General features: G+C 40.8%; 1 long non-coding RNA gene across 2 annotated transcripts in view; it reads left to right on the top strand.

Moving 5' to 3' along the window:
* The window catches only part of LOC132667521 (uncharacterized), a 516,104-nt gene that overhangs the window by 73,886 nt on the left and 417,037 nt on the right, over positions 1-25,181 (top strand). The window contains exon 5 of one of the 2 annotated variants that reach the window (XR_009605201.3): positions 1,144-2,704. The exons of the other annotated variant lie outside the window; for it this stretch is intronic. This is a non-coding gene — a long non-coding RNA (uncharacterized LOC132667521). Of the gene's footprint in view, positions 1-1,143; positions 2,705-25,181 lie in introns of those variants that run through there. 2 annotated transcript variants of the gene reach the window in all.

Raw genomic sequence — 25,181 nt, 5'->3', positions numbered from 1 at the left:
TTGCAGAGGAGGACCCACCGTTTTCTGGCTACAAGCTGGCATTGGTGATATAAAGAAATCACAGGTCATGGGATTTCTAGCACTCTGTTCTAAAAGCATTACTCAGCTGCTGCTTCCCCTGTGTCTTCCACATTCCTTTCGGAGGAGAAGGAGTTTCCACTGTTAAGTTATTATTTTTAAGACACCCAGACCAACAGTTTTGTCTGCTTTCTGCCCTATGGCTTATGTAACCAGAAATTATGACAGTGGCAGAGCGTGCTCATGAAGAAAACACCTTCAAATCTGCAGCTCTTGCTTTCAAGCTTTTTTTTTTTTTCTTTTTATCCTCATTGATTCCAAATTCTTCCCCTGTGGTTTCTGTGTAGGAAAGTTATTTCCTAATCTGTTGTTTTGGACCTTAAATATTTAATAGAGTATAGCTTCAATCATCTTATTGGAAATTCTGTTGAATGTTTGAGAAGTTTATCTGGCCTGTGTCCTGTTGAGTCAGCATCAGGACACCTACTATCTCGGGGAGCCTGGGTGGCTCAGTCGGTTAAGCATCTGACTCTTGATTCCAGCTCAGGTCATGATCTCATGGTTCATGAGATGGAGCCCCGAGTCGAGCTCTGTGCTGAGAGTGCAGAGCCTGCTTAGGATTCTCTCTCTCCCTCTCTCTCTGCCCCCCACCCACCCATTTGTGCACATTCTCTCCCTCTCTCTCTCTCAAAATAAATAAATAAACATTAAGAAAAAAAGACACTTAATACCTCTGGGAAGAATTCAGCAATTATAGATTCAATAGAAAACCTCAAGTAAGGAGGAAGAGAAAAAGTTGAAATGGAACAGAGTATGCGTGTGTGTGGAAACCCATGTGGTATGTCTCCCTTCTCGGTTCCAAGCAAAGCATGGAACCGTTAGTCACATTTGAACACATATCCCTGAAAACAGGGCTAAAAGGAGAGATGGATACTTGGAGTATCCGAGACCAGGCCTTTAGAAATATGAGGGATATTAGATATTATTAGAATATTAGAAATATGAGGGAGAAATCCATAGCTAGCTAGACAATGGTAAATTATTGTAGGATACAAGTGAAATGGCTATTAATTTCCATTGTACTTCATGATGGAAAAAAATTCAAGTCTCTCTCTCTCTTTTAAGGAAAGAAGGAAAGACACCTAACCCACTGTTTCTCAAAGTGTGTTCTGGGAAATAACAATTCTGCCAGATGCTGACTAGAAACAGGTTTGTTGGCCAAATCAGTTTGGGAAACACTGTTACATAAGGACAGTCACATTTCTGCACCCCTGGAATTCTCAAGAGTTTCATAAACAAATAGACTCTGTGACTCCCCCCGTGGAGACTATAGCTCACATGCACTCGACTTTTTCTGTGAGGTCAGTTTTAGGGCTAGTGAAACCACTTTGAGTTGGCTAACTGGAGAGCCACTTATTAGATGAGACTTATCCCAGGAAATTATAGGATCAAGAAAACTAACAGAAGAACGATGTGTTCCCACTGAAACCGTTGGTACGTTCAACACTGACAGTATTCTTCACGGCGAAGTCTCGAAGTTATTTACATCTAAAGAAAATCATTTCCAACAAGTTATCTAGAACAAATGTTCCTGAAACATGAGGTACTGCTTCGGTGCTCATAACCACGCTCTAGAGAGTCAAGCTTGAAATTACAACTGTACAACTGGCTTGAAGAACTTACTGTGTCCTCCTTAGGAGATTTCAGGAACACAGATGATGGGTAAGGATTTTTTTTCACACCATGATAGCAGAAGAGAAGAATTAGCATGTGTGATGGAAGTGCCTGACATTAAGCTTTTGGTTGCGGAGGCATCCGTTTCACAGACTTCCATCTTGAATCAGTGATTACCAGCTGTGTGGCAGGGCCACTGGCAACACAACCAGATAAGGAACCAGACCCCTAGTTTCCCCTTTTAGAAAGCTCTCATGAACCTAGATAACTGACCGCCTGAGTCACCCCGCTTATTCCTTTCCATGCCCTAATTCCAGCTTCTACGTTTAAAAATTTTCCCAGAGTGAATCTGCGAAGCCCTCAACCCCAGTAGAGGTGGAGACCCTGACTGGCACTCTCTCTATCTTTCTCTGCTGTGACCTCACTGTGTGGCCTGTATACTGTATACTGTAGGTGTGCTGTATGCTCTCTAGGAACCATGGGTAATAAATCTTGTCCTTCAAAATTCCCTGATAGGTTTCCGCTTTGGTGCATCCTGCGATCACCGTAACCTCAGGGACTGGTCCAGCCACGTTGGCTTCAGTTGGGGGAGGCCCGGTGGGGGATCACCCCGAATAGTCTGGTCCAGGTGAACCCCCTAGGCACTTCTAGCTAACAGCACTATTATCAATAGGCTGAGATTGACAAAACAGCATGATGATAAATAACATAAATCAGGCATGCTCTCTTTATATTGGAGTCAGTCTCTCTGTTTGAAAGCTAACATTTTCAGCTGCCCATTCTCGGGGCATACCCCTTGGGGCTGACATGGATTTCCAAGTTCTTCTTGGGGCCTGGCCAAAAAGACTTTGTCCCAGGTGCTGTGTGCCATGCAGGACTCAAGACTCACCTACCGAGGAATTTGCAAACATAGCTTTAAGGAAAAAACTTGATGGTGTCAAAAGGCAGGTGAAGTGGAAATTTATTTTAAAAATCCATTATTTAAAACATTCTAACTCAGGGCATCTGGGTGGTTCCGTCAGCTAAGCGTCCAACTTCAGCTCAGGTCATGATCTCATGGTTTGTGGGTTCGAGCTCCATGTCGGGTTCTGTGCCCACAGCTGGGAGCCTGGAGCCTGCTTCAGACTCCGTGTCTCCCTCTCTCTCTGCCCCTCCCCTGCTCGCACACACACACACACACACACACACACGCTCTCTCTCTCTCTCTCTCTCAAAAATAAATCAACATTAAAAAAATTTTAAAAAGGGGCGCCTGGGTGGCTCAGTCGGTTAAGCGTCTGACTTCAGCTCAGGTCACGATCTCGCGGTCTGTGAGTTCGAGCCCCACGTCGGGCTCTGGGCTGATGGCTCAGAGCCTGGAGCCTGCTTCGGATTCTGTGTCTCCCTCTCTCTCTGCCTCTCCCCCGTTCATGCTCTGTCTCTCTCTGTCTCAAAAATAAATAAACTTAAAAAAATTTTATAAAGGATCAGACTTTATGACCCTTTTTCAAAAAAATAAATAAATATTCTAATTCAAGCAGTGATAATTAAGAAACGTTCAGAAAATCAGGCAAATGTGCTCTCTAAAAACAATACAGGAGGGAGACTTCTACAGGTATCTTCTTCTCCCAGGTCTCAGGCTGGGACCTTGAGAGGCATAAACAGTGCTTAGCTTGGAGGAAGTGTGACAATCCCAGGTAGGAGCACCAGCAGGGGCCATGGATCCTTCCTCCTGGGCACTTCACCAGGAAGCTCCAAAGACAACGTTCCCCATCATTTTAAAGGCCCTGAGTGCACTATCAGAAATTCACTAGAGGAAAAGCCAGGAAAGCCACTTACATCATCAACCTTTCCCTCGTTACGGTTTTCTATTTTTTTTCCCTCTCCCAGGTTGAAATGTAATATAAAAACAAGATAGAGTATAGCAAAGGATGATCCAGGTATGTAACTAATTCCTAAAACTTCAGACCTTTAGACTTCCTAGAAATAGATCTTTCACTTTATTATAGGGGGAAAAAAAGGAAGACAAAAACTAGGTTTTACAGACAGTTCATAATTAACTACAATTATGGCCATTTTCCATACTCACAATGTCACTCTTAGAGCCACTTAGGCTTTGTCTTACATTTTGCCAGAGTTTTGTGCTATAAAAAATTGCAGGTCACATAAAATTTTAATTTTGAATCACAAGGAAGAATGTTTGATGATTGTAGAATCATTACTTAAAAACAATTAGTGGTGGCTAAAACTGGAACAAAGGAAGAAACAGATACTCAAATATCTTTGGAGATGTCTTTGGTACTGAAAACAGTTGTGATAAATGTTATGACTGAAGATCAGATCTCTGTCTAATATTTTTAATGGAAATTAAGAGAATACTTTAATACCCTTGCTTATCAGTTTTCATTGATCTTTCTAAATGTAAAGACTTGAAAGACTGTTGACATCTAAGAGTGAATAATACAAGTATATTTGAGTTTCCACACATTTCACGCTTCACCAAGTGAGAATGTTTCAGGTGATGACATGTCTGGTCAAGGAATACAGAATACTCAAATTGATGGACCATTTGATTTTAAATGTAAGCATAACATAAGGGAGTAGGGACACAGTTCACAATTGCTTTTATATCACTCAAGAAGTCCTGAACTCAGGCTTTGGATAAGAAAGTGAGCAAGAGACAGAGAAAGGCGAGGTATAGGTTCCATTCTTCAAAGACCTTATGGTCTAGCTGAAGGAAGAAACAGGAGTCCGTGGAAAGTAAAACTATTAACAAAAAGAGTAAATGTAGAAGGCAAGATGACTAATAAAGACCTGGCTTACTGACAGAGCTCAGAGGCGAGACAGAGGACTTCACAGAAGTTGTGGGATTTGAATCTGACATGAGGCTCGAGAAGATTGCAAGGGTTGGAGAGGACCTATCTGACCCCACGCACCATACCCTGTGAGGGAGAATGAGACCTGCGTGAAAAAGATTGCAACATCGTGCCCTCATTCGGGGCTGGCGAAGAATATCATTTGTTTGGAGCCAAGACTTTCTGTAGGTCAGGAAATAGAGGGCCGTATTTCTGAAAAGGACAAATGAGGCTGGATTAGGGAGAGTCTTAAGTGCCAGACCAAATCGGAGCTTTATCACATCAGACTTGAGAGCTGGGGAAATGATGACGTCAGTTTGTTTTTAGGAAGAATGAGTGCTAGGTGGAGAGGGAGGAGAGCCTGGAGGCAGGAGGGACAGCTATTAGTCCCCTGGTGTGAGCTGACAAGCCTCTGGACTGGCCAGCGAGAGGGGGAGAATGGGAAAGACACCGGGACCGGAGCATGGTTGGAAGTGGGAGAGAGAGAAATCAATGATGACTCCTCCTGAGGGTGCCAAGGGCTGGCTTGTTTTTCCTTTGCGGCTTTGTTTTGTTTTGTTGCCTTTCAGGACCTTCGGAGTTATTTTTCAGTGCCTTGTAGCCATGAGTTGACACGTTCACGGGAAATCAAGGAGCTTTTGAACAGGTCTTCTGTTTTTAGTAATTGTTTATCCCTGCTTTGTAGACATGGTGCTTAGAAACCAGGGAGAAATGTGAAGAAGTCACATTTGCAGCAATACATCAGGAGCCAGTTCTCTGGGTGCTGAAACTGCGCTGCCACATTGCCTTTCCCCAGTGGAGGAATTATCTGAGCAAAGGTCTTAGGCAGGTTTTTTCATTACATGTGTGAATATCAGTAGCTCATCTCTTATTACAATAACTTACAACATGAAATTAAGACCCCAGCCCGTTCAGCTACACAGTGCCGTCCCAACGCAACGCTTCTGCAAACAAACAAACAAACAAAATTGAGGACAATTTTCTATTTCAAACATACACATAGTTTCAGCAATTTCATGCAAACTTAGTTTCATCGTATCTACCTACCTGTCTCCCTAAATAAAAAGAATATGTCCCAAATCATTTCTAAGCGACTCCTTTCTTAAAAGGATAAAATAAATAGCTCCATCTTATTTAGGAAAGGAATGTGTGAAATAAGTTCTGAATTCCGCCCCCCCCTTCTTCGCTGTGCTGCTATATCATTACAACGTCAATATCCTGTGTTAGAAACACTTATTTAACTTGTAACATTTTACTTTTATGGGAGAGCCATGAATGTGAAAGGCACATAAAAACCACAGCCAAATGGTTGACATCTGACCTTTAATCCTCTCTCAAGACTACTCCACACAGCACAGTGGGTGTATCAACTGCTTCTTAATTTACTAAACATCATGGTGTTGCTTAAGAAAAGAAATTGCACACGTTTTTGACCCTGGGTTTCCTTCCTCGCCAGCCTCTTTTTTTGTTTTTAGCATTTATATTACTTTCTGATGTTTGGTCCTGCAAATTGCCACTTCCTTTGTAATTAAAATTAAGGTTGGAACCTCAGGAAAAGGGTGTCAGAAGGTGACTTAATTAAACTGTAAGAAGACCAAGAAGGAGCTAAGAAGTTTGTTTTCAAATCTGAAACTTCATTATCACAAATAATATGGTTCTTAATTCTTACTAATATATAATTATCTGACCTGAACATATATATATATATATATATATATATATATATATATATATAAATTTTTTTTTTCAAATAAATCTAAATATTTTCAATAAATATGTATAGGGGCGCCTGTATGGTTCAGTCGGTTCAGTGTCCAACCTCAGCTCAGGTCATGATCTCTCAGTCTGTGGGTTCAAGGCCTGAATCGGGATTTGTGCTGACATCTCAGAGCCTGGAGCCTGCTTCAGACTCCGTGTCTCCCTCTCTCTCTGCCCCTCCCCCGCTCACGCTATGTCTCTGTCTCTGTCTCTGTCTCTCTCTCTCAAAAATAAATAAACATTAAAAATTAAAAAAAAATATGTATACATGGCAGAAAATAAAATATAGGTGGGATTAGCAGAAAGGGACCTCAGAAGAAGCCTGTCTACCCATCATTTGGCAGAAAGAATGGCTCAGAATTTTGGAAGATGTCACTTGGCCACTTAGGGTCAAATTGGGACCAGAATAGCGCTGCACCCCAGCACTGCTCCCTTACAGCTGTGCCCCCAAAGTGACATCTCTGGCAGAAAGAGAATGCTGTGCCTTAAATATACAAAGATTGAAAAAAGATTGTTCATGGCAAACTTGGAACTAGATCCCCTCTTTGAAGCAAATCTCTGGATTGCTGCCCCTACTTTGCAAACTTGCAGTGATGTATGCCCCCCCCCCCCCCAACAGTTCTCCTCTTGTTTTGTCTTCAGGGGATGAGAGCGGGCATAAAATCTGGAAACCTGACCCATCTGAGTCAAGAAAAAGGCTTTTGTCTGTGAACCTGACCACCAGCTATTCATTAATAGCTGATTGAAAGATTTTTGTCAAGAATACCCCCTCCCGCCTTTTACAGAAATAAACAATCTGAAACAGAATTGAACTAGTAAGATGGAATCAGTTGCCACTTCAAGATAGTCGCGTCTACTACATGGAAAGGTGTTTATTTCCTTGTGACAAAACATTTGTTAGCTCTTCCATAACATCCCCTTAAATCCGCTGTTTGCTTTGTCAAAAGTAGAGTAGGAACTTTTTTACAAAATGTCTTAGCATATCCTAAATTAATAGTTCAATTAGTTAAAAATACAAAAAGGAAACCCTTAATTTTGTGTTTCCAGCAGATGAATAATTATACTCTTAATTTCAGACAGTGTTATAGTGTGTGTGTGTGCGTGTGTGCGTGTGTGTGTATCACACGGTGCTAGGGAAGCAGTATTGTATTTTTATTTATTGTATTAAAGTTCAAAAGCAAGGACGAATTCAATTTGCAGTTTTATCATTTATTCTTTAATGCTAACTAAAGGCACGTATAAACTTTTTTTTTAAAGTGTTTACGTGCATTGCATTTCATTTCCATCATATTGTTCCCTAAGAATCGTTTGTAATGTTTGACCTTTTAATAACTGACTTCCATTCAAATAAGAAAAAGTAGTGACATTCGACTATATTCAACATTTATTAATATAGCATTTAAACTCAAGGGAAATGCCAGACTTTAATATTCTGACAAAGGAAATTTATCCTAATCAGCCTTTGTCTCTGCCCTTTGTAAGAATCGCAAGAAACTGGGACATCTTCTGTATTAAACAACCTGAACTATAGCAAGTAGCACCCATCTGTGAAGTCGTAGTTTCACCATATTTGCTTCTCATAAAAAATAAAAAAAGTATAGATCCCTGCCTCTGCAACTTAAGTATGAGAGGATCAACAATGGAAAACATGTATCACTACCAAGGACTTGGAATTCTAGAGACAATCTCATGCGGAGGGAAATAAAATATAATTGGCTGAAGTCACTCCTGTAGGATCCCCACAAGTGGCCCAGTACCAATCTTCGACTCCCTTTGTAATTGCTTATATTGTTTTAAGATTCTATTTCACTTGGTAAAAACAAGACCTGAGCCCTCAACCTTCTAAAAGCAGCATGGGAAAGCGACTCCGATGAAGGGCTTGATTAATACACTCTCTTTGCAGTTCTCCAACAAGTCAAGCATTTCCTGGAAACCGGCCCACAGAGTGTGGGGCTATTTTTAGCAGCTCACCTCCCTGTAAATGCAGCTATTAGATATCCAGATATCCCTGCTCCTTTCAGGTGCAGTAAAATAGAACATAAAAGGGTGTAATTGAATGATTACAGCTGAAGACTATAAGCAGGAGACCTAGGGTCTCTCTTTCCAGAGAGCCCTGGGACATACCCCACAAGGGCTTTTTCTCTCCCCAGGGCCTCTGAACCCTGTGCGCGGAGCAGGGGCCCAGGCCCCCCGCAGATGCCACGTAATCTCAAAAAATTGCTGCTGGGATTGTTTTCTGTTCACAACACACACCCAGGGTAGAAAAGAAGGGAAAGAGAACTCACATCTTTGGACAGCTACTGTGTGCCAGGTCCTGTGGATTCATGCAATTGTCACAACAGCCTGGTGAGGTGGGTGGGTATCCTTATTTCTACTTTCCCCGTGAGCAAAACTTACCATCAGCCAAGTCTGCGACTGCCCAAGGAAACGTGGCTAATGAGCCGCAAAGCGAGGTTTGACCCCATTGCATGCTTTGGCCCTTACACTCTGTTCTTTGGAGGAGAGACTGGAAAGCCATCTCTGTCACTGGGGTGGCGGAGTAATTGATTGTCTAAACCAGAACAAGTCTGAGAGAGCCACAGATACGCAATGATAAAAACACCAGGACAACAAGGGTGGCTTGGCAGGTCTCCGGCAACCCAGGGTTTACGTAGCCAGCTTGTGTGAACTCTTCCTTGTTCACACCAGCAGAGTCAAGAGTGGAGTTGAGTTCCCCGAAGAAAACTCCCTGCCCACGGCTCAGCATGGGGATGGCTTACACCAGAATCCTGCCCTAGATCCCTCACAGTAAGAAATAGAGTTTAAAAGAAATTCTTTTGGCGATGCCTGGGTGGCTCAGTCCGTTAAGTGTCCGACTTGGGCTCAGGTCATGATCTCGCGGTTTGTGAGCTCGAGCCCCGCTTCAGGCTCTGTGCTGACAGCTCAGATCCTGGAACCTACCTACCTCAGATTCTGTGTCTTCCTCTCTCTCTTTGCCTCTCCCCCACTCTCTCTCTCTCTCGCTCTCAAAAATAAATAAACGTTAAAAAAATTCAAAAAAAATCTTTTGAAGACTAGGTTTATTTTTTTTACTTAAATTTTTTTTTTTTACTTAAGAAAATCTTTATTTTTGAGAGAGAGACAGAGAGTGAGCAGGAACAGAGAGAAGGAGACACAGAATCCAAAGCAGGCTCTGAGCTGTCAGCACAGAGCTCCATGTGGGGCTCAAACTCACCACCCTTGAGATCCTGCCCTGAGCCAAGGTCGGACGCTTAACTGACTGAGGCACCCAGGGGCCCCTTGAAGACCAAGTTTTAAGTGTAAGAGTTTTTTGTTTGTTTGTTTGCCCTAAGAGTGTCGGTGGTGCTGAAGGTACATAAAATAGGTACTACATACAAATATCTAACATGTATTCACTTTTTACTGCGTCCTGGGCACTATGCAGAGTGCTTTACCTGCACTATCTCATTTAATTTTCTCAACACTTCTGTGGGGTATGTACATTTATTACCCCCATTTGACAGATGAAGAAGGAACACACAGTGAGTGTGGCTCAGCTGTAATGCAGGCCCAGACCTTCTGCCTCCAGAGTCTGCACTGTCCATCTCGCCCCTATGCTGTATGTGCTGTGTTGGCCTTGGAAATCGTAAAGCCACAAAGCCGTGTATTAGGTTTCCTGGCCTCACAAATCAGATTATTGAGGAGAGGTTCCTGTCTTAACTAACAGCTCAGTATTTGTCGGAAGTCATCATGTGTGTATTTTTGCAAACACCATCAAATGAGTGACACAGATCGCCTGAGCATATCGTGTGGTGTGCCAGAAGGTGGCATCTACGGGGGGAATATACTAATATTTATCTTCTTGAATGTGGGTCTCATTGTCTCTAACACCAAGGCAAGCCTCACAAGGACTATCTTGCGGGTCTTCAAAGCCCTTCACCCTCCCTGCACAGTACCTGCCTCGTGGGAGACAAAAATGACTCCATTCTGCATAATGATTGAAGCTGTCAATTAAACTATAGAGTGTTCAGAGCAGGGGAAGTCACAGGGGGTTAAGATAGACCCGGAAGTCTTTACAGAGAATATGATATTTGAACTAGGCCTTGAAGGAGGATAAATTGGTCTTTGAAAAAAGTAAAGGATAGAGATGAAAGGTATTCCAGGTGAGAGAAACAAATCAAGCACGTGAACTCAGATGGGAATTTTGAGGGGAAAGCAAGAGACCAGGATATCTGGATTGAAACAGAGTAGAAGTCTGATATAGAAAGGCAAGATTATGGAATCCTTAATGTCAGGCTGGGAGATGTCAATCAGTTCATGTTTCATAAGAGAAGTGAAGGACCACGACCTGGGGCGACAGGGCAAGGGCCCTATTCTTGGTGCCACATTGAAGGCCCCAGTGGAACCTTGTCTACTGCTTAGACAGGGAAGCCCTGTGGTCATTGGGCAAAGAACCTTGTAATGGCTGCTGGCCAGTTTTTATCTGATTTGAGAGGAAACTGGAAGTCTTTTTTTTTTTTTTTAATTTTTTTTTTTTTTTTTTTTTTTTTTTTTTTTTACGTTTATTTTTGAGACAGAGAGAGACAGAGCATGAACGGGGGAGGGGCAGACAGAGAGGGAGACACAGAACCGGAAGCAGGCTCCAGACTCTGAGCCATCAGCCCAGAGCCCGACGCGGGGCTCCAACTCACGGTCTGTGAGATCGTGACCTGAGCTGAAGTCGGACGCTTAACAGACTGAGCCACCCAGGCACCCCCGGAAACTGGAAGTCTTTAGGGGACTCTGAGAAGGAACAAATATGGTAAAGTTAAACTGGATGAAGGTGATCAAGGAAAACAATATAGGAAATATCTCCTCATAAGTATAAGAGCCTTTTGGTCTAAGAGGAGAAAAGGAAAGTGGGACTTACAGGGAAATAGCTTCCTGAGGACAGCAGTGCCCCCTTAACTGCGCGAGATGTGGTCTAAGACCCCCTGCGCATGCCTGAATCTGTGGCTAGTACTGATCCCGACATATGCTATGCTTGTTTTCTATGCATACATAGCTGTGATGACGTTTAATTTTATTGGTAAGAACTTAACAAAAATAACTCATAATAAAATAATTATAATAAGGTACTGTAACAAAAGTCACCTGAATATGGTCTCTCTCTCTCCTTTATTATACTGTACCCTTCTGTGCTGATGTGAGATGATAAAATGCCTACATGATGAGTGGAGGCAATGATGTAGGCATTGTGATGCAATGTTAAGCTGCTACCGACCTTCTGGAGCTAGAAGGAAAATCATCTGCTTCTGGACCAAGGTTGCCCACGGTAACGGAAACTGCAGAAGGCAAAACCAAAGATGAGGGGGACTACTATGTAAGGAAGAGTGTCCAAAACTGCTTGTGCAGGGATGATTATTGCTGTTTTCATCTCCCTCAACCCTGTGAACTGGTTTCAACGTAGACATTGGCGCTCAGAACAATGATGGAAATGGATTTTCAAGGGCTGTTATTCTCATTAAGCAATGTCTTTTGCCTTTCCTCCTACTCTAAACCTTTTAACTTGTTTATTGTAGAAGAGAATTTTAAAAATTCAATTTGGAAAGTTTAAGCTTGGAAAACTTTAGAAGTTTGTGAAGGGCAAAGACTAAACTCTTTGAATCCTTACAGCATATAGCGTAAGAATGGTTAACTGAGCATAAAATGATCTCCCCATCATTGCGGCAGGGAAAGCATTGTAGACACCAGTTACTATTCAACATTGGGAGTTCAAGCAATAAGGAGTGATGTGAAGGTAAAAGTCCGGTGTTTGAAACGAGTCTCACTGTGATACTCACAGGCCTTTAGAGCTTCTTGATAAGAGATAGCTACTTTGTTGTTGTTGTTTTTTTTAATTTTTTTTTTTAACGTTTATTTTATTTTTGAGACAGAGAGAGACAGAGCATGAACGGGGGAGGGGCAGAGAGAGAGGGAGACACAGAATCGGAAACAGGCTCCGGGCTCTGAGCCATCAGCCCAGAGCCCAACGCGGGGCTCGAACTCACAGACCATGAGATCGTGACCTGAGCTGAAGTCGGACGCTTAACCGACTGAGCCACCCAGGCGCCCCAAGAGATAGCTACTTTGTAATGACTTTCTGGGGTCCACGATTTTTAAACCAAAACTTTGTTTAACATTTTGTACATAGGTTTTTTTTTTTTTAATACAAGTTTATGTGTTGTTATAATTAATGTTTCACCCATATGAAGGTGAAACCATAAGCTATAACCATGGCTTTGAAAGCAAATAAAAATAATCTAGAAGTGGAAAAGAATTCTCGACAAAACCCACGCATGCTTTTGTTTTGTACAGACCCCCTTTCAGGATCCTAAGCCCAGTGCTGTGTATGAAAGAAGACAGGAGTTACAAGAAGCCCATACTTTAAAAGGATACCTTTAGAGGTGACAGCACAGAAAGAGATGGAGATAATGTAGCCAGTGCAAGAGGTGGAGCTTTCCAGAGGAGAAGCTGGGAACCTTCCTGGGGACCCCCCAGCCAGGGGCTAAGAGGGCTAAAGGGGCTCCGTTAGGAGCTGAAAGTGGCTCCTGGCCAATAACTAGCAGGAAAACAAGGACCTCTGTCCTACAACCACAAGGAAATGGCTTTTGCCGACAGCCAGCAAGGACCCCACGTTCCAGATGAGAATCACAGATGGAGCTGACCCCTTGTTTCCGACTGGTAAGACTGAGCAGAGAAGGCAGTCACTCCATGCCAAGATGCTGACCTACGGTTTCTGAAAACTCATCCACGTGTTTTTCTCAGATAAAACGTATTCCTCGAAGTGCAAGCACTTGATGAATATATGTTATCTATTTATCTGCCTTATTAAACAGTATTTAGTAGACTGCCTAATATTTAAAGAATCGAATAAATATTTGTTGAATGAAGGATATGTGGAAACATTTAACTGTTTCTTCGTTACTCAGATTGCTTAACTTTATAAGCATCGATTGTTTACTGGGCTCTGTGATAGATTGCATGATCAGTTACCAGCGCCTGCTTTCCTTCACTGGGAGAGGTTATACTTCCCTGCTCCTTTGAAATGAGGCTTGTGATTTACAAAAGGAAATCGTGAGTAGGAGCTTCTCCTCATGCAGAAACTTTTAAGAGTAATTTTGTGCTTTACTGCCCCTTCTTTCCCTTCTGTGGTGGTCACGAGCACCTTTCCAGGTAGGGACCGCTCTGCTCTGCCTGGAATGAGGACCCATGGTGCTGCAGAGCAGAGCCCCCATCCACGACTGGCATGCCATATGACCAATCAGTAAATCTGTCCCGTTCTAAGACACTGAGAAAATAGGTGTTCTGGTACCATGACATAAACTAGTCTATGTTCACTGATATAATGGTGATTCCTTGAAGGGTAACTAAGAAATCAATATCCATCTGCCAGGCCCACTGAAGCGTGGAGCTCTGACTTTCTTGTTCTACCAGCTGGAGAAAAGACTCTGCTTTTAAAGAGTTCATGTGGGGGTGCCTGGGTTCCTCAGCTGGTTAACCATCTGATTCTTGATTTCGGATTAGGTCACGATCTCGTGGTTTGTGAGACTGAGCCCCACGTTGGGCTCTGTGCCCACACATGCTGATAGTATGGAGCCTGCTTGAGAGTCTCTCTCTCTCTTTTCCCCTCCCCTACTTATGCTCTCTCTCTCTTTCTCTCTCTCTCTCTCTCAAAATAAAGAAAACAAATAAGCTTTAAAGTGCTCATGTGATTAGGTCAGGCCCACCCAGAAAATCTCAATTTTAAGGAGAGCTGATTTGGGATCTTAATTACATCTGCAAAAGTCCTTTGCAATAGTCACTAGATTAACATCTGATTGAATTTTGAGGGGAAGATGTGTAAATACCACAGTCTGGGAGACTAGGAGACCCCACCGGAAGTGGTGGCTGTTGGTATGGCTTGCCTATGGCAGAATTGATGACATGGGGCCTGTTCCTGTGTCAGATGGTTCTCCTGAGAGCAAGAACTGGCATTATTTGGACAGGTAGCTAATTTAGGACATGCAGTGACTAGTAAAACACTGGTTCTATGCTTCTGAGCTGGTTTCTCTAAGAATATAATCCCTTAAATGCTAAGAGGGCCACTACAGTAGTCCGTTCTGGCAAGAAACAGAAAATGTTCTCAAACTAGGTAATTGAGGAGAGTTTAATAAGACATATTTTTTCTTTCTTTTTTTTTTTTTTTTTTAAAAAAAAGGTGTGGGCAGAGTTTACGGATCTATCAAGGGTTAGTGTAGTGCCTCTCTTATAGCAGAAGGGAGAAGGGGGGGGTGGATCTGGGAACTGGGAATGGGGAGGGGTGTGGAGAGGAACACCCGACAGGAACTGTGGCCTCTGGAAGAAAAACACAACCAATCCACGGAAACAGAGTAGGGAAGTAGTGGAGAATGAATAGCTTGACCTCGTTCTCTTCCCATGTGCCTATCGCTAGCCAAGAAGGTAAAAAAGTCTGTTGGTCCAGTCCTTGGAGGTCAATTTTCTGGGGCAAGAACAGTGTGGAAAAAAGGTAGAGAGCAGATCTAGAGGGAGAAGCAAGAGATATGTAGCACAGTTACCAAAGACATATTTCTTGACTGTGGTCAGGGTCATAGGCCCTGTTCTGATTTGCAGATGAAGAGTTTCTCATTTGTGCTTCATAGAATGTTTTGCTAGCTTGCCTATAACTTACATCCCATTAAACACAATCGTTAATACGTATGTCTATCTTTTCTGCTATGGTGAGCTTCCTGAGAGCAAGGGCTGTGTCTTACTCATGTTTATAACTATAGTATCTATGTGCTTGACCCATAGTAGGTGATTAACAAATGCCCGTGGAATTATAAATATATGAAGTCAATGGGAAACTACTATCGAAGTCCCAGAGATCAATTTGGGGACAGGGGCGTAAACAAATGCCCCGATTCTGGTTGCCTCTAAGATGTTTTATTGCATATGGGTTGATAGAAGTTTCATTTACCAGTGCTATAAGTCTTATGCTATGAGAACCTGCTGTTCCTTTTTCATTTCCTACCTAAGGGTCATCAATTTCAGGTTATCCTACACATTCTATTCAATAAGCACTAAAGTACGTCAACACAGAAAGAGCAATAAACACAGGATGTACAAGACAGCTCAGAGCTACCAGTAATCAAACTGCAGTTGGCCTTTCACTGAGGTTGATGCCTTGGGATGAGACGATTGGATTCTCTGCCTCCCTGCCATTGTCACATGGGTCTCTGGCCACCAACAGGGAGTGGAGCATGCTTAGTCCATGGAAACACTGTTTTCTTCTGTCTTACTTCCTGACATTTTCAAAGCACTAAGTAAGGGTACATGTGGTCAGCTTGATTTATGATCATTGTTTTGATGCATATAGAATCACATGGTGAAGAATCACAGGGTCTGACAGTCTGGGAAAAAATATAAATGTCATAATTTTGTTAATTGTTTTAGCATGTGTTTCTTCCACATGTCTGAAAGCAACTGTAATTGAGGGTTGTGGTTTCTGGGGCCCAGCCAAAAATACAATGTGACCAACAACGGAGGAAAATATCATGGGCTATCATGTGTCGGAGGATCTTTTATCTTTTTTTTTTTCTCTCCCTGCTGAAATGAGTATTTTCTAGTATTTAAGTATGTTACTGGAGTATGAAAAGAAGAATGATCAAAACTGAACCCTTGGATTAGTGTTTTTTATCAGATAAAAAATAACATATAAAACACACTTTTCAATTCTGTGGCTATTTCATTCCATCCTGGAGTTTTCTATTTCAAAAATTGGATTTTGGAGAAAAAAAACAGGTCTTTCAATTCTTTAAGCATTTCAGTGATGATAAGGGTCTTTCACAAGCAAACAAATATCAGGAAATTCAAATACTGGTATGAAACCATAATCTCCTCTTACCTTGTTGCTCCAAAACATAATAACTCTATTGAAAACTCCTGAAACCACTGGGTGATCTGACCCCAAGGCTTCATATACGATTTCTTATTTTTATGACAGGAATTTCATGATTTCAAGGCAAGGTGGAAAAACACCCTATTTCCTCCCTTAAGCAAGTGATCAGGTTGCTGCATGAACAAAGCAAAAGGCTGAGCTCACGTGGCACGGCCAGGAGCTCTCTTGCAAGCTTCCTGGTTTGAGATGGACTGCAAAGGCTATTAGTATAGTTCCCAGGATTTCAGGCTTCTGAGTGCTGCCCAGTAACTAGATCTTTGAACAGCGAGCATCTGGTAGCCAGAACCACACAAAGTTTTTCCCATATTGAGCAGAACTTCTGCTGGTTTGGGGGCTGTTCTCTCACTGTTTTATAGTACTCCTTCTCTTTCTTTCCTCACATGCCTGGCTGGGATCCACAAATATTTTTGTCATGTTTCAAACTGACTGTACTTAGATGACTAAATTGATCGTCCTTGGGTCCAGCAGGTCATAGGAAGCTGCTGCTGCTAGGTACTCTCCCCATTCCCCCCAGTACATCCACCCCTCCACCCCCACCCCTATGGACAAGTCCCACAGCTGGTAATTGTGAGTTGCAAGAACAAATGGAAAGTCTGTCCTGCCAGTGGCTGGAGGAAAGTTTCCAAAGTGTTATTGGGAGTAATGTCAGACAAGAAAATCAAATTACTGGAGCAGAGGAAGAAAGGAATGCCTGAATAGAGGTTCTAACTTCTTTGGGGAACTGGGTGGACTGGCAAACAGCCTGGAAGGTTATGTAGATACCTGTGTATATGATTCCATATGCAATTATGATTATAACCATTATTTCTGAAAAGAGAGTCTAAAACTTACATTTATATGCTCAAAGGGTTTGGGCATAAAAAAAATTTTAAGAGTGATTATTGTGAACAAAGTAGGCTTAGTTAACTAAAGAATGTTTTAAGTTTGTTTATTTACTTTGAGAGAGAGCAGGGGAGGGTCAGAGAGAGAGGGAGGGAGAGAGAGAATCCCAAGAAGGCTCTGCACCGTCAACACAGAGCCAGAGGTGGGGCTCAATCTCACAAACAGTGAGATCATGACCTGAGCCGAAACCAAGAGTCAGACTCTTAACCGACTGAGCCATCCATGTACCCCTAACTAACTTAAATTTTAAAAATCAAGAGAGAAGGAGGAATGAAGGGTGGTAAGAAATAATGAAGGCAGGACAAATAAGATGAAAACAGGGACAATGGAGAAAAAAGCACTTTACCTCTTTTATCAGCTATACAAGACTTGGCCTTGTGAGAGGGTCTGTGAGGACTCCATTTATAGCTAATATATGATGAGTTTAGTGATGAAAGAATGTAAGCAGAGAAAGTTTAGGCAGTGTGTTCAAGGTCACCTGGCTAGCGAATATCCAGACACAGCTTTGGGAGGTGGTTCTTGATCACTGTTCTAAACCAATACGCTCTTTCTCCTCCTTGATGTGTTTTATACAACGTAGTTTTTGTAATGGAGGGTAAAGTAACCTAAATGTTATCTCTGGATGCTGTGATTATGGGTGATTTAAAATTTTATCTTCATCTACATTTTATGTATATTTACAACAGACACGCCTTATTATTATGTAATTACATAATAAATTATGTAATAACAAGAATAATAATTAAAAATTTTTTAAATATTTATTTAGTTTTGAGAGAGAGAGACAGACAGACAGACAGAATGTGAGTGGGGGAGGAACAGAGACAGAGGGAGACACAGAATCCGAAGCAGGCTCCAGGCTCTAAGCTGTCAGCCCAGAGCCTGATGTAGGGCGTGAACCCACGAACCAGGAGATCATGGCCTGAGCCAAAGTCTGCCACTTAACCAACTGAGACACACAGGTGCCCCAAAAGAATAATAATTTTAAATTATTTTCCCATTTCTAAGAAATAAGTGATCAGATTGTTAAATCCTCATGTTTCTACTGGACCTTGGGCATCAAATAAAGACTGTGAGCAAGAAACTTGGAAGAAGTTGATATTAATTTATAATAACCACTGTCACTGTAGTGAAATATGAATTGTTCATTGTAACAGAGTGATATAGCTTGATAAAATCAGTGAATACAATACAATCCTAACACATGGTGATTTGAATGTAAAATCCTAACATTTATTCAGTTAAATAGCTTCTGCTCTTCTAATCTATGCATTGTCCCGCCATTACCATATTTCCTGGCTATGTCTCTACAGACACAATGAAAGAGAGACCCAGGTCATTTACATGGTAACTTCTGCTTTGAAAGTTTTCTGGGTAAAATGCATCTTAGAGGAGATCTTCAGGAGCTCAGTCAGCCATTTGCTTATTTCCTACAACAGACTGAAGACAGTTGCTTGAAAATAGGTACTTACTCTTCCATTAGTTATCTTTTAAGTCACGCTGTATGTAAAAGCTGAACAGTTCTCCTTTGAGGCAGGGGTCTTGGTTAGGCTTCTTTTCTTTCTATAAAGGATTAGAAACTGAATAATTGCTCCTTCTCCCAAATCCAAAAGTGAAGGATGCTCCCTCAACCAATAAACTAAGGATATAGACTTCCAACTCTCCCTGTGGACTCTAAATTCTGCCTCCAGACTCCAGACTCTCTATGGAGAATGTAGTCCCGAATTGCCTCCAGTCCCTTTTCCCAAAGTGCTGGTGAAGAAATGACTATCTGGGGGACCATTGAAAGCCACTCAAAGTTCCACCCATTTATCAGGCAGGATAACTGAAAAGTGGTTCTACTCAGTCCATTTTATCTACACCCCATTCAGAATTATTTTTTCCCAAGCTCTAATAGCACATCTTCAGTTTTTAATTGAAAGATACTATGAAACTACCTGCACAGTTCTTGGGTGCCATCTTTGTTTCTGGTGATGTTTGCTAGTTAGGCTAGAATACACAGTGAAGAATCTTAGCCAGAGAAAATTTTTAGAATTAGCATTAAGAATTTTTTTTTTTGGGGGGGATGAAGTAACTTGTTTCTTTCTCTCTAATGATAATGTTATTTATGGAGAATAAAGATGAGGTTGGGTGTCTCCAAAGCAAGATGGTTTTCTACTAAAATTCTCACAGGACTGTCCGTGTTCTGGAGTTGATCAGACTCAGTGAAGCCAGCGTACTCTGATCAACCTTCTAAAAGCCTGACTCCTAAACTACCCTCGGTCTGGAGTCTGCTCTTTCTGTTATTCTTAAGTTTGCTAAGGAAACATCAGAAGCAGAGCCAAGAGAGATGGACAATATGAAGAAAAATTTCTTAGAGCGCCTGGTGCAGTATCGTGGCCAAAACAACATGGATCTCTTTTTATTTCAAGGCCAAATGTTCTCTCTCTCTTTCCAGGATGGTAGTGGGTAAAACTGTGCCAGCTTTTATGGCATTAGCCTTCTCTTACCTTGGTGTGGGAGGAACACCGCCTTTTTAGTTAGACAGTGCTCCTCCAAGGTCAATACAACATAATCGTTTAGGATTTCCTTTACCATATCCGATAACATAGATTTGTCTCATTATGTGAAATTTCAGTTCACTTTAATTGAAGTTTTAGATATTCCAAAGTCTTCTGTGTGTGTATAAAAACCTTCATAGATATATACGGACATAAATACATATTTCACAGCTGACAAATCACACTGACTGTTACGGATTTTATTAGCAACACTCAGAGGGGAAACCTCTTTCAAAATTGAAGCATTGGGAAGTTTACATCAATATTTTACTCATTGCAACCAAAAAGATTGTGCAAGTCATTTTATCTCTTTTTGCTTCCACTGCCAAAAAGAAAATAAAAAACTCTAAGGAATTAAGATTAGACCATGGAACTACATAGTTCCTTAGAGCCTCCATATTCATGATATTTATCCCAATTTGGTCTTACATATCTGTTCTTAGTTACATTTCTAGAAATACAATCCCACTTTTTACTTTCATCTTTTTCATTGCTTTTTTTTTTTTTTTTTTTTTTTTTTTTTTTTTGTGAGTCCTTTCCAATCCTTTGTGGACAGAGGTTAGGCTAAGAATATAACATCCAGGCAAACATGCCAATAAACCAGCCATTTTTCCAGCCCCTCTGTTTGGTATGTGGGTTTGTCTATGTTTTGTAGAGTAAAACCAGAAATCCCCACTTATACAAATTTTCTGTTGGTAAAATGAGATATATCACAAGTTTTATAGTAAAATATAATTTAAATTTGAATGAAATTATTAGAAGTTAAATTCTGCTTTCTAGAATGGTTAGGAAGTGGAGTAGTGTGGTAACTATTTTGCTTCACTGAGAGTTGTCTTTAACTGTAGGCATAAATCACACACGTATGTGTATATAGAGGGTATATTTAATGGATGTATCTCTATGTACATAATAGAAGTAGATCTTTCATAAAGATCCATACAGGTTTTTACAGTTACTTCGGGTAATCAAGGCATCAGTTATAGGTGGGAGAGAACTAATCTTCTAAACGTTTACATTCTGGTTTCAATTCCAAATAATTTGAGGTTCAATATATTAAGCACAGATGCATATGATATGCTATGTTCTACACAAAGTTAGCAAATAAAACAGCTACTGTGTGTGTCTACATAGATATAAAATTTTACACTCATTGTTTTGCTATCAGTTAGACATGAAATAGGAATGCTTCCTCATGGCTCATGTCAAGTTCCTCTTGCTCTTCCATTTCCCTCAGGTCTCAAGTTTCATATTATATCTAAGAGCTTCTTGAAGGAGGCATTAATCACATTCTTTCCCAAATATGAATCTGAGAAACAGGGGAGGGGCTGATGACTTATACTGTTAACAAAAACACCATTACACATTTGATCTCATTTTTCCCCCCATCACTGGAAACTGGGAAGGGGATCTTGTTCCACCAGTAAAGAATAAAGGCATGCTTTTGGGGGGATTTATATACATCGCCCCCACAGAGGTACTTTATTGTTGTTGTTGTTGTTGTTGCTGTCATTGTTTCTCCTGGAAGGCTGCGATCAAGACACCAAAAGCACAGTGAATGGAATGGATGAGCACGTTTGTGTCATTAAGTATATATTTTGATACAATTTAATTTTGGAAATAATATTATGGATGCTATAAATAAATTACAACTGAAATAAATTACATTGAGGATGCAAAGAACTTTAAAAATATAGGTGTGATCACCTATTTAAGAAAGGTATTAATCCAATTAAAAATGAGTGACAAAATATGATGGCAGAAGGTCTCATCTCGATGTTCTATTCTGAAGCCATTCTGACCATTAAGGACCAACGAACACTGGTCCAGCATCCAGATGATGCTCGACCCACTTTTCTGAAAAATTCATTCCCTGGTTTGACAACTTGGATTAATGGAACAGTAATACCAATGAAGAACATGAAAAATATATCTTTTCTTATAGCTAGGACTCATGGTTATAGGCATTTAGAGGATTTTCATGGCTGATAACTATACTGAGAAGTTGGGACCCATCCTTATCCTTTGTACTTTTCCCACCAACAAGGTACCTACTTTAATACTTGGCCCAGAAGGGAAGCCTTTTGGAGGAAAAGCATGACGGAATGGTGAAGGCATTGGCAGGAGAGGGCTATGTGTTGAGAGCATGGCCTAAGTTTTCCATCTCTAAAATCAGATCGATGTCATTCATATTCCAACTCTGCCATTTACAAGATATGTGATTTTGAAAAGACTTTAGTGATATTTTTTCCCTAACTAAGCTTTAGACTTCTTAAATGGCAGAAAGATCTATTTATCTCCTGAGTCATTGGCCAACTATCCCACGCTGATTCAGAATGCCGGACGCTTGGTGTTTACTGTATCTGTTGCAGAAAAAGCTTCCCTGGTATTCTAGCCCCTTACTGAAACTATTCAGGAAAATATCTCTCATTAAAGGAACTCAAGAAATCATCCATACTGTCATCATCCATGCATTAAGGAGCCTATTAGCATTTGCTAAGACATCTGTCTTTCCAGTTTTAACACAAGCTATGCTGGTCCTGGAAAAAATAGAAAACACCTGAATAACCGAGGGCATGGACACATATTTATACACAATCCTTCCTAACTTCCTGAGATATAACTAACTACTTGTATATTACTTTACATACTCATAATTACACACCTAATAATTAATATTAATGAAAAAGATAAAAGGGATTGTTCTGGGCCAATGCAGAAGAGGGATCTGTGGATCTTCCCCAAACTGATAGTTTGTGGTCATCACCACTTGTGAAGAAGCAAGAAGCAAGAGCTCACCAAGGACTCTAACCAACCCCACATTGATCTATGAATTGAGCTGTGACAAAAAGTACAATATTTTCTCCTAAAAAAAGATACGAACGATAAAAATATTTTTTTCAGTTGATAAAACTGAGCATTTAATATGTTCGTACTATGTTAGGCCATCTGGGTGGTATACAGAATAGGGAAAAGCTCAATCCTTTTTCTAGGAACTTATGTTTAATTGGTAGATATGACAGAATCCCAAATAACTTTAATTCCAGATAAAGTGGGCTAAGCATCAGTTATTGGTTAGAGGTTCAGACGAGGGGGATGACTTCTTAGCTTACTCTTGCGAATATGGAGATCCTTGAGGAAGTAAGTGACGTTTGAACCAGGCCTCGAAAGATAATACAATTTGGAGAAAGAGACAAAGGAGAAAATAAAAAAAATAAGCAACTTCTCAGTAGGAGGAAACAGTGAAGACAACGGTACAGGACAAAGACACTTGGGGTGTGATTAAAAAGTGACAAGGTTAGTTTTCTTCTTTTTTTTTTTAAGTTTATTTTTGAGAGAGAGAGAGCGCACATGTGTGCACGCAAGTTGGGGAGGGGTAGAGAGAGAATTCCAAGCAGGCTCCTCGCTATCAGTGCAGAGCTCAGTGTGAAGCTCAGTCTTGAGAAACATGAGATCGTGACCTGAGTCGAAATCAAGAGTCGAATGCTTAACTGACTGAGCCATCCAGGTGCCCTACAAGGTTAGTTTTCTTAAACAGGAGAGTGATAAAATGGAACTGAAAGAGAAAGCTAAAATGGTAAATTGTTTCAAGAGCATGGGGGGGGGGGGGCTTGGCTGTTAGGCCAACGTGAGTTTGTTCTTTAAATTAATAGGGAATTGTCTTTAATAGGGAAACACTGAGGTTTGTAAACCAGGAAAAGACTTGAGAACAGCCAGTGTTGTAGTAGTCATAATTTGAGTGAGGTGTAATGCAGTGTTCCTCAACTTTTCTAAATTGTTGCCCCTTTAAGAAGCCTTTTTATTCATATCTGCTTGATTATTCCATTTGGTCATGTTCATCAAGAGGTGATCTATTATATCTTATTTCTATCATTGGCCAGGATATTATTTTCTTATCTTCTTTAATTTCCATTGGTGTGTTTGAGTCTTGAGTGGCTGTTGAGATCAAGCAATCCAGCATCATTGGCGACTTGGTGAGTATTTATCACTGGAGTAAAATTGCAGAAAGCTAACTTTCCTAGTTTTGAATTCAAGAGCTACCTAATGTTTGAATCAGATTTAAAAAAAAGAAGTTACCATTATCACACATACACACACACAAAATCATAACAGACAGCAGGTTGCAAGCTTATTTAGATCGTTCTTACTTAAGAGAATAAACATTTATTGCCAACTGTGAAAGGGCAGATTTGATGACTGATGGAAAAATCACACTGCTTTGTCAGTTCACGTAAATAATAATTCATCAAAGAAACATGTGTTGATGAGCGCAGCTTGGTTTGAATTTAAACCACAATGCATTCTCGAGAAATAGCTGAAGTACCTGAGCCTCATTTAAAAATCTCTAGCACTTTAAGTATATAAATAATCCTTCCTAGATCATGTAATGAATCTTATCAAAAACAGCAAGAATATTCATGCTCAGGGATGAATGGAAGCTGTCTGTATTTACTTTGAGAAAACTACCCCTGGGTGCCCATGAAAGTCTTAAGAAATATGATTTAGGTCATGTTTCCAATAGATGCTCAACAAAATGGTTTGGGATGAGATGCATATTTACCAGACACTAAGAAAAATAACAGAGTTGGCTGATTAAATTTCTTTGATGATCATTGCTCAGTTAAAACGGATAAAAGGAGATATTTTCTCTGAGATATTCCACTCTTGGGCCACACCAATCCAAAGACCCTCTGTACTGTTGGTGAACTGACGGGACTTGACAAGCTGCTGTGTGAATCTGGTGGCCAGGTGCCTTGGTGTGGGTGTGACAGGAGCTAACAGATCTGACATATAGGAATATTACTCCCAGATGCTCCCCAAAGAGAAAGAACAACTTGCTTTCAGTGACCTGTCCTTTCAAGATGAGTCCTGTGGCAAATGTGCTGTGATTAGTGAGCTCTGTGAGAGGAAGCAATGCATCATGGGTGTCTTTCTGCCAGAAAAACATAAGCATTTCTAATGGGTTGTGCTCGATCCCTTAGTAAAAACCAGTGGTCTGTATCTGGAGGTCATCCAAGGCAAATCAAAGAAAGAAGTCTTCAGATGTGGAGGAGATAAGGAAGAAAGAACACTCTAAGGATGTACGGTGCTGAATTTAAACTGAAGAGAAACCAACCAGGCTAAGTCATGTCACAGATTGTTATGGTCCTTGCTGCAAATGTCTGTAGGGAAAAATGTAACCAAAAGTTGATATCCGTCATGCCAATGCTCTAATATTCATGGCTTCATTGTCTGTCAGGTCTCAAATACCACCATTGTGTCAACTAGAAATAAATATCTGTCTGACAATATTTTTCCACTTATATTTAAGAAACTTTGTCCTCAGTACAAGTTGCATTAAGAAAGCTTTTTCAATTTGTCAGTTCAATAGATTTCTAAGTATTCTTATCTTCTGAACTCTGGAGTACAATGTTTGTTTTCATAATTGATTTCATGTTTTTAGATTACACATCCTAAAAATGAAACACAATATGTAGAACCACATTGGCAATATCTGAATCCATGTTGGTAATGGAACAATTTAGAGAAAAACAGACATAG

This window comes from Panthera onca, chromosome B2, assembly GCF_046562875.1.
Source record: "Panthera onca isolate mPanOnc1 chromosome B2, mPanOnc1 haplotype 2, whole genome shotgun sequence".
In the NCBI taxonomy this organism is placed as follows: domain Eukaryota; kingdom Metazoa; phylum Chordata; class Mammalia; order Carnivora; family Felidae; genus Panthera; species Panthera onca.
The sequence above is the reverse complement of the archived record's forward strand: the minus strand, read 5'-3'. Positions and strand labels throughout refer to the sequence as shown.